This window comes from Pezoporus flaviventris, unplaced genomic scaffold, assembly GCF_033815535.1.
Source record: "Pezoporus flaviventris isolate CSIRO_AGI_PZ_B2104156 unplaced genomic scaffold, CSIRO_AGI_Pfla_v1 ptg000081l, whole genome shotgun sequence".
NCBI classification, from domain to species: domain Eukaryota; kingdom Metazoa; phylum Chordata; class Aves; order Psittaciformes; family Psittacidae; genus Pezoporus; species Pezoporus flaviventris.
Window position 1 is genome coordinate 2,074,364 of NW_026892629.1, and position 9,962 is coordinate 2,084,325.

At 41.6% G+C, this 9,962-nt stretch overlaps 1 long non-coding RNA gene across 2 annotated transcripts in view; it reads left to right on the plus strand.

Annotated features, from left to right (window-relative positions):
• LOC133280350 (uncharacterized) overlaps window positions 1-9,718 on the plus strand; it is a 33,701-nt gene extending 23,983 nt beyond the window's left edge. The window contains exons 3-4 of one of the 2 annotated variants that reach the window (XR_009747130.1): window positions 9,010-9,140; window positions 9,469-9,718. This is a non-coding gene — a long non-coding RNA (uncharacterized LOC133280350). The remainder of the gene's footprint in view (window positions 1-9,009; window positions 9,141-9,468) is intronic. The other variant, XR_009747129.1, reaches the window with a different exon arrangement.
• The last annotated feature ends 244 nt before the right edge of the window (window positions 9,719-9,962 follow it).

Genomic DNA, 9,962 nt, shown 5'->3' on the forward strand with positions numbered 1-9,962 from the left:
GATTTTTAACTTCTGCCACCTACCTCTCTTCTCAGCAGGTATAGGTGGCTGAGGTAGAAACGGACACATGAAGGTTAAAGAATGGAAAAAAAAGCAAAAGAAATTATCATCAGCAAAAAAGTATGAACAAGAATGGAAAATGAAGATATCTTTTAGCTGTACATGTGCATTTATTCTCTTGTCTTGCTTTGTACTATATAGGTTATTTTATACAACATTTATCAGGTACAGTATCTAAATCTTTAGTCGCTTATCCTACTGTGTCAAGATTGAGCTCCCATTTTGCAGTGACTGACTTCCTTCCATAAACTGTAGCAACTAGCACTTCTATTCCTATCTTATTTTTTTTAACACTATGCAAAATAGATCTGCTGCTCTGTAATCATAAGGAGCCCACAAGTGTTCCAGCATTTTCATTCAGCATCTGGGTACTCATTGATCAGCCTTGCACTATTGGGAGCCCCTGTACAATCTAAAAAACAGACCCAAAAACGTGTACCAGGACCTCCTTAAGGCACAGTTCTCATGATATTGTCACCCTGCAAGGAGTGCGGTGATCAAGAGACTCATTACAATAAGAAATTGCTTCCTTTCTAAAAGAGTTCATTTTGCTGTAGTATTGCTGATTTGATAGTAGAAGTGTGATGTAATGAAGGCTCTGAGCTCAAAACCTTGTCGTGTTTCTCTGGCTGCAATAGCTGATCTATGAAAGACAGAGTCTTTCTACAGGCTTTGCTTTGTTAAATGAAGGCAGATAAAAATCTTTTCTCTCCTGTCAACAAAGCAGTGGAACCTCCTGTGTTTAATATGATAGAAAACAACAATTAAAGTAAAGTTTAGCCTACACATACACCAGTCTTAGCCTATCTGGACATTTTCTATACAATTTAATATTTTTTGCCTAAAAACAATAATGGTTGAGAAGGGACATAAATGGAAACAAAGGAGAAACAAATCTGAAACAGCTGTTAGGAAGCACTCCCAGCACAGGAGAGCTGATGTGCTGAAAAGCTACCTGGGGGCAGGACATTAAAGGATGCTTCTCAAGAAAACCTATGAGGAAGAGCAGAACAACGGAGGAAAGCTTGATTGAGATACCTCCTTGTCCTCCACACCTCTCACTTCACCATCTCAGGGGATTCTGCTTTTCCTACACAATGTGATTCTGTGGCCAATTCAAGCCCACTTTAGAACAGAAGTAAAAAAGTGAGGGAGAAATTTTGAGCAAATTTCAGATTAAAGGAATAAGGAATGAAAGAACTGTTGTGTTCTTTCTTCTCTAACAGAAATAAGCAAATTTAGCCCAGGATGGTTTTCTGAAGCAATAAATCCTACCATCCAGTATCCACACATGCCATTAGTACACTGTTCAGTAAGCAGGTAATATTTACATTCTGGAGCATGCATGGCAAAAGAATCTTTAACCAATGCTGACGACCATGTCAATAGCTACACAATTTACAGTGAACTTTTTAGGATTGTCCCTAAAATGCCAAAATTACTACCTTTTGAATAGGGCACCCACTATGATTAGCCCCATGCAGCCCATTCAGTTATCCTTATGATTAACACTTACAGTACTTTGCAATTATTGATATAATCTTTCAAAATCGGGGAAAAACAAATCTATTAAGGGGGGAAAATGAGTCAGAAGGTAACATGAATTTCTTTGTCAGGGACCTCAGGACTCTCAGTCCTTGATTACCACCTTTGGTGTGCTATGGTTACCTTCTCAAAGAGGGAGTTTGCATGTTTCTGTCTCTTTTTAAAAGGATGTAAACGCACAGGGTAATTTCTCCAGGAAACTCTGTACTGAGTGGTTCAGGGGAGGTTTTTCAGTTCTTCATACTTCTAAATCCTGCAGTTGCTCCTCAGACCCTGTTTGTTAGTACCCACAGGACATGAGTTAAGGACAGCGGTGATGAGGGACCAGGAGGTAAGCTATGCGTTGCTGAGACCAGAGGCAGTCTAAATAATGAAGCTTGAATGACACCATGGCACTTGTGACATGAATAACTAAAAGACATCTCTTACAGCATTTTTCTTCAGCAGCTGCTCCAAAAGGCAAAACTATAATTTCCATTGCAAATATATAAAGTCTGCATTCTTCCTGCCCCAGGAATACTCTTGTCTAAAGTACAAAATTCTGTGCTACAGAAGAGATGCAGCAGAATTCAAAGCCAAAGGAAAAAAATAAAAAAAAAAACCAATTTTTGCGAGGAAACCCAGTTATTTTCTTGCTGAGCCAAGCCCACTAAGCAAAACATTTGCATTACTCACAAATCAGCAAGCAGCCAACATGCTTAGAAATGAATGTAGTTGTGTCAAACCCTTCTGCACATCCTTCTTTGTGACTGTCAGTGCAATGAAAATCATTTACAGCTGTCATGTGAGTGGGTGACACAAATGATGCCTGGAGGAGATATACTCTAATTATGAAATGTTAACTTTTTGCGACAGATAACACACATGCAGCCAGTCAAGTAACAAGGGTGTGTTGAAGCAGGCTTTGCATATACACAATATGATTCCCCCTTCAGTAACTACATTCTGGATAACGATGTTAGTCAGCTTCCAGTTTCTAAAAATAAAAGTCTTACTATTAGAGTTTTTTCTAATAATAATGATTATAGAAATAATAATTCTAATTATGAGAATTATTTACAAATAGTGTGTGTGTGCTGCTGGCTTTTTGGTGGTTCATATTCAGACTGACTTTATCCTACTTTCTTCAGACTTCCTTTAGTTCATGCTCCTCCTCTGAAATCTCATGCATGTGCCTATGACTTTAATGTTATTTTTCCTTGTTGTTTTGTCTTTTGAGCCAGCATATGCTGACTAGTGGGACAGTAAGAAGTTATAAGGCCATAGTTCTTTACAGGGATGCTGTGATGGCATGGCCTGTTAATCTCAGGATCATCACACGTTCTGCTCTTTGGAGAGATTATTTTGGTTTGTTGGGATTTGTTTCATGTTTACTGCTGCTTTCATCTGGATGCTTTCTTGTTAAGCCATGCTTTGCTTCCTCTTACTTCCTCTTACTAGTGGAGCAGATGCCGGTTAGGCCACTTGTTATGTCCTCAAACTTTTGGCTTTGCCATGTTTCCCCAGGAGGCTCCTGCTACACTGCCGTTGCATGGCCTTACATGCCATCACCTGTCCTTAATCTGAGTTACCTGTAGAACCTGAATCAGGCTGAATTTCAGCATGTTCACTATATCTACCTGATGTCTGAGCTGGTTCCTCTTCCTATTAGTCTCTTGGGGTGGGCACTATCTTACCACTCTCCTCCATGGGGAGGACAACATGGAAAAAGTGGCTTGTGAACAAACTGCCCTCTATGCTGAATTTTTTTAAGCAGCCATTATGAGAAACCTTTGGTTTCCTAGCCCCAAGTCTTACTTCTGTGTTTTCCAGTCAGTTTAGCTTCCAGGCACTGAAGTGGTAAGTGGCTATAAATGTGCAGCCTTTCCCCCTGAAAGTGAGCCATGAAGACCTGTGCAGGGCATGTCAATCACTCTTCAAAAGCAGCATGGCGTGGAGGATTTTCTCTAGGATTGAATGATGTGCTTTATGACAATACATACATGTTAGAGCTATCGCTCTAGCACAAAAAGTAGTTCACAAAAAGGTGTTAAAGATGGATAGCTGGATTTTACTGGCATAAAATGTATTCATGCAAGCCAGGTTGAAGGCCAGTTCTTCACTGAAACCAACCATAGAAAGGGCTAACAACATCTGGAATGGAATAAGGGTCCCCAGATCTCCCTTCCTTGCCTGCACAAGCTAACTAAACCATCATAAGAATCCCCAATAATCCTGGCAGGTTGCTGCTCCTTCCTGTAGGGTAGGCAGAGGATTCACAACAGCAGAGGGAAATGATCTGCTGCTCATGCTTACAGATATCCAGCCTCTGTAACTTCAGGAAGCCCTGCTGACACTTGCTCCCTTGTTTTTTAATTTGTATAGGAAAGCTGTGTGCTGTCCTTTCCCCCACAGAATGAAGGCTGCAGTCTAATAAAAATTTAATTACTATTTTCAGTATGTCCCAAATTCTGTCAAGTTGCATGAAAACAGTGAAAATGTGGAGAAGGATGAGGGAGGGAACAAACCCCAGATAAGCAAGCAAATAAGCAAGCCAAAAAAAAAAAACCCAAGTTAATGTGCAGTGCCCTAAATCCACTCTCTAGAGCTGGTTAATCAGGGGTCTTCAGTTTTTCATGTTCAGCGCCACATGGCATATGCGAGCCATGACAAGACTCTAAGGAATCAGGGAAGCTGGATTCTGGCTGGCATATGAAGTCATTCCTGAAGTGCCACTGCCTGTGACATGACGGATGGTTCCAACATCTTTGCTTGCCTTTGGGACTTTTCTGTAACAGGTGCAGGAGATGAACTTCTCTTGCAGCCTTCCTGGAGAGTATGAGAACAACCCGCCACCAGTCCTGGATGCCAGATCACAGATGAAGATGGCTTCTCTCATACTAGCAGGACTCATGGCATTCTTGTGAATGAGCTGCAGGGACCTGCTCTTCTGCAGAAGGAAATGCTGAATGCTCTGATTTACTGTCACCATGGGACTGGGAACATAAAAGGCTTGGCTTTCCCAGCAGTTCTGTCTTGGCACATGTACTCCACGGCATCCTCCACACTGAGAACCACCCTGAAGTGCAAGGCAAAATGCTACAGCTGGGACTGGAAATCTGCTCTGTCTCTAGAGTAGTTTATGTGTCCCAAACCCTGCAGTGACCTGACTAATTAAAACAGTGGGTGAGAATTAGCTCCAGCTCAAAGCACATCTCCCATGGGAAGAGGCACGGACACTGCTGAGGCAGGTTGGTTGGGGTGGTGGGAGTCACAGTGCAGGCTATGGTACTGAGTGGGTAGCAGGAAGCCAGTACAAGCCTGCAGGACCATCACTCCTCACATCCTCCACAGTTACCAACCCCAGAGAGGGGCAGATGTCCTCCTGGTCTTTAGAACCAGCCAAGTCAAGTCAAATGATTGAGAGCAGGCTTAGATAATGGTACACAGAAATGATTCACAGTTCAGCTGTCTAAAAGGTTGAAGTAAAAGGGGCAAGCATGTAGCATTCCAAAGGGCAGATAATAGCACTCCTCAGTAGGTCCTGTGGTTGGTTAAATAAAGAATTTATCTCGTCTTCAGTTTCTGTTAGTTGCTGGTTATGTGACTCACTTAAAAAAAATGATACCCACAAAGCACTGACAACTATTTTGTCACTTGGTGTTTCTTTTTACAATTACCTAGAAATAAGGCTTTTGTTTGGAAAAAGGGGATGGAAGCAAAGATTCATTAGTTTAAGTTTTCCCTTAAAAATATCTTGCACTAGATGCAGGAAAGGAATGAAAACTGCCTAGCCTTCGTAGCTATGAATAATTTCCATAACTACAGAAGAAATCCAGAAACAAGGATATGGGCCTCAGCAGACTAAAACCCACTTACCAATCTTTCATCACAACCTCTGCACATCTTGGATGTGAGAAGCAACATTCATTATTTGAATGTTGTGCAGCATTTTACAGACTTATTTCCCCCTGTCGTTCCTGAGAGCCTTCTGACTTACAATAATGGCTCATTATTTGGGCAGAGAAGCATTCCTGAAAAGTGTTTTATTTGCTTTTGCTCATGGATCACTGATGGAAATGAACAGCTGGCAAATTAAATCACTCTGGTACTCAGGGGCCAGGGGGAGAGGAAGATGCCTTCAACTTCAAGAACTGTTTACATTTCTTTAGAAAAAGAGTGGGTTTTCTCTCTTCTGTTATATACCAACCTTGGTTCAACCTTCATCAACCACATTTTTTCTTCAGGATTCATGTGCATGGAACAAAAGAATGATAGAAAATCCAAATGGCAGGGGGGTTGGAACTAGATGATCTTAAGGTCCTTTCAAACCCTAACTATTCTATGATTCTATGATTTGGTGTCTTGGGTTCAACAATAGCAGTCATTTTTCTCCTTCTTGGTAGCTGGTGCAGTGCTGTGTTTTTTACTTTAGGCCTGGGAACAGCGCTGATTGATAACACCGATGTTTTTAGTTGCTGCTCAGTAATGTTTAGTCTGACCAAGGACTTTCTGAGTTTCATGCTCTGCCAGGCAGGAGGGGAAGCTGGGAGGAAGCAGAGACAGGACACCTGACCCAAACTGACCAAAAAGGTATTCCATACCACAGCATGTCATGCCCACTACATAAGCCGGGGGCAGTTACCCAGAAGGGTTACATCACTGCTCCGTCAGGCTGGGTACCAGTCGGCGGGTGGTGAGCAGTTGTATTCTCTTCCCTTATTATTTCCCTTACCATTATTATTATTGGTGGTATCAGCAGTGGTTTATGTTATACCGTAGTTACTGGAATGTTCTTATCTCAGCCCGTGGGAGTTACATTCTTTCAGTTCTCCTCCCCATCCCTCTGGGAGCAGGGGGGAGGAAAGGGGAGAGAGTGAGAGAGCGGCTGCCTGATTCTGAGTTACCAGCTGGGCTTAAACCATGACATTTGGTTACAATATATTTTTGTCTTCTTAATTGTTTAAACATGGCTCCATACTGTAGCATGGACTAGAGCTAACCTGGTTGTAGCTTTGAGGCTACAATTGGAGGTCTTTGTTACAGTAAAACACTGAACTTACTTAGGCTTTATTTATAGTATGGAGGTAGCAGCTTCATTAACATATATAGGTGTCCTTGTTTAAAAAAAAAACAAAACAGGTTTGATTCATATACCAGATGCTGTGTAATTTTTTGGTGTCACAGGCCTACTGCATGGGCATTCCTTTTGGCTCTGACAGTATTTGATGCTGCTGGCATATTTTAGCAGTTGTCTGCAGTAGGAGCGAGTTCCTGATGGTCCACAATGTAGCAATAGTGAGACACTGAACTCAGTCTGAAGGTAAAGCTAAATCCGTGCACACCACCTTTTTCAAAACTTCTTTTTCTTTTCCTCAGTACTGCTGAAATTCAATGAACTACTCCTTATTAGCAGATATTAAGAACTGTTACAAAGGATACAATAATCTGATAATACTGACCAGTATCTTGTTGATCTATCAAATAGCTCTGAACTTGGTCTCATTTATAACAGTGCAGATCAGATGCAAACTGGGCAAACTGCTTTGTGAAAAAGGATTTAACTCTTTGAAGTGTCTCTTCTCCCCCTTCCCAAACATGAGCAAGGGATTTGAATAATCCCAAATTCACTGCTGTTAATGACAGATCAGATTTGGAAAAATTATTAAAGTTGGGGTTCTTTTCAGTTTTAACCCTTGCTTTTATAGCAAGTAAATATTTCCCATAGTGAGATTTAGTCCTTCTGCTATAAAGTAAGACATTATGGCAGAGAAAGAGGAAAAGGAAGAAAGAAAGAAAGAAAAAGATTTCCTGAACTCCTTGTAGTATTCCCAGAGGACATCTCAGCATCAACTGGAAAGTTTCACAAGCTGTCTGTGAACATCAGAGAGTAAAGACTCATTTGGGCTGTGGCTTTGGTGAGTCAATCTGCTCACACTTCATCAGGAATGTCAGGGGATCCTGATAAAATGACAATGATGCTGTGCACTGGGTAGAGGAGAACATAAATAAGCTACCTAATTCCATTTCTTTTAGCATTTCTTTATATCCATATGTTCAAATCATATCACACCAGCCAGCCTCTGTACTCAGAGAATTCCTCTGAATTGGATTAGGTAATATATTGAAAGCCATATTTCTTGTAGCGATTTTGAGTTTTGTGTGTGTGCATTATATCCCTATAACTGTGTTTGCGTATGCAGAACACAATTAAAGGCTGATTCTCACAGTCATTTTGCTAGAAATCAAGGTCATCCCCTGCAAGTCATTTGCTATAAAACCTTGTGACAAATAGATGAATTTATATGCAAAAATACATGAGTATTATGGAAGAGTTATTAGTTACCCTTTTATTTTAACACAACAGAGTAAAGAACCGGCAGGCAGAGCACTGCTTTCCCTGATGAGAGATCCATGCTAAATCAAGGATTTAATTAAACTTTGGGATATCTCTCCTTTCCCACTGGAAAAGATGCTACTGACAGCCACCAGGCCCTGTGCTGCTCTGACCTGCTGAGCAGAGGGCGGCATGGGAAGCACAGCATACCTCTGAGCACAGATTAGAACACTGATGAACCTTGCTCCAGTTTCAGATACAGGTATCCTATTTTATTTGACTTGCCTAGATGAAGAATATTAACGGTAAACAAACTAACTAACCTCTAGAACAATATCCCAGGGAAAGAGTGGGTTCTTCGGCACCATAAGCTGTGCACCTCTTAGTCTGCATAGCACAGCAGATGTAGAGACCATACTTGTTACACTGAATATAAGAGCTCTTCATGGAAGGCCTGTTTGTCTGAAATACCTTTAAAATACCTGGTGGTTTTGATGTTCTTCCAGTACACACTGGTCAGTTAATAATAGTCATTTTGAATTCCTTCTCTTTACTGCTGGCCATGAAAATACTTGCATACAGACATGTACAATACTGCGTGCCTAGATGGCCTATACACTAGACAAGCATTTGCAAACCTAATACCCTGCACACCGCTTACTGTTTCCATTTACTTATCACAAGTTTTTGCACATATTATTTCATAAATGTATTTTACACAACTGCCTGCTCCACAGCTTTGGCTCATGCCCTTCCTACATCGTGGTGAGCAGCTTTTTCCTCCCTTGCAGTGCATGCCCAAGCAGGGCAGTCAATGATAGAAAACCAGGGTCAGGCATATTGCCCTTGGTCCATGTACTTGGAGCTGGCACTGACCTTAGAAAAACAGAGGAAATAAATATAAATAAACAGGAAGATTTTTTTTGTCACCCCCTCAGGCTGTTTGATAATTGTACAGTTGCTAGATCTGATGCAAAGGGGGAGGTCTGAAAATGCAGTTGGGGGTTCCAGAGAAAATGGGGCCATCCCATTTGGGTAGCAGCCCACTGTTAGATCAAATTATGCTGATCATGAAACCATATCCGTAGACAGGAACCCACAGCTGCAATTGCAGAGAAAGTCCTTGAGCATGCGCGAAGCAACTGGAATATTCTGGAAATGCAACTGGGAAAATTCAGGAGTTCACAGCTGAGCATGTGCAAAGCACAGCAAGTCAAAGGTCTGCAAGTTGGCATCACTTGGGGAGCTTTTTGTGTGGACGCCAAAAGGCAGCACACTGCTGCGACAACAAATCTTATCTCTATCAATTTCAAACCCTTGTTCCAAAGCAGGGGATAATATATTGGTCAAAGAGAAGGCCATGAAGGTATATGTGATTGTGTATTTTGCCTGAATAGCTGGAGAAAAACTGAATTGTTTTTACTACCACTTCCTTGGAACACTCATTCTGATATTAGGTCTTATATGGAAAATTTTATCTGGAACAACAGAAAACTGTATGACTGCAGAGAGAAGTGATGGCTGATCTACCTGCTTTCATGTTTCAGATGCTGTCTGCTCAGGTCTGCAGCAGTTTCTGGTTACCCTTGGTTTTGCACCCACCAACTTGAGCTGCTATTCACCATCAGCTTCCAGAGATGGTCACTTCCGCAATATCCTGTGGGCCAAAAACCTCAGCAGGGGCAGCATGTTTTCCTGGCAAATCATATCCTCCCCCTTCAGGTGATGAACCTGAAGGTCTCACAGTAAGTCAGCTTTTGCCAGGCTTTATGTTTGTAGCAATTAAATTTTTCTTTATCCTTCTCCTGAGTTCATTATGCCATGCTTCTCCATTCCTCATCCTGTAAAGCACTGGTCTAATAGTATTTTATCGTGACCAGGATCGCTGAGTCCAATCGTTACCCAAGCACTGCCAAGTCCACCACTAAACCGTGTTCCTAAGCATCACATCTACACATCTTTTAAATACCTCTAGGGATGGTGACTCCACACTTCCCTGGGAAGCCTGTCCCAATGTCTGACAACCCCTTCAGTGAAGAAA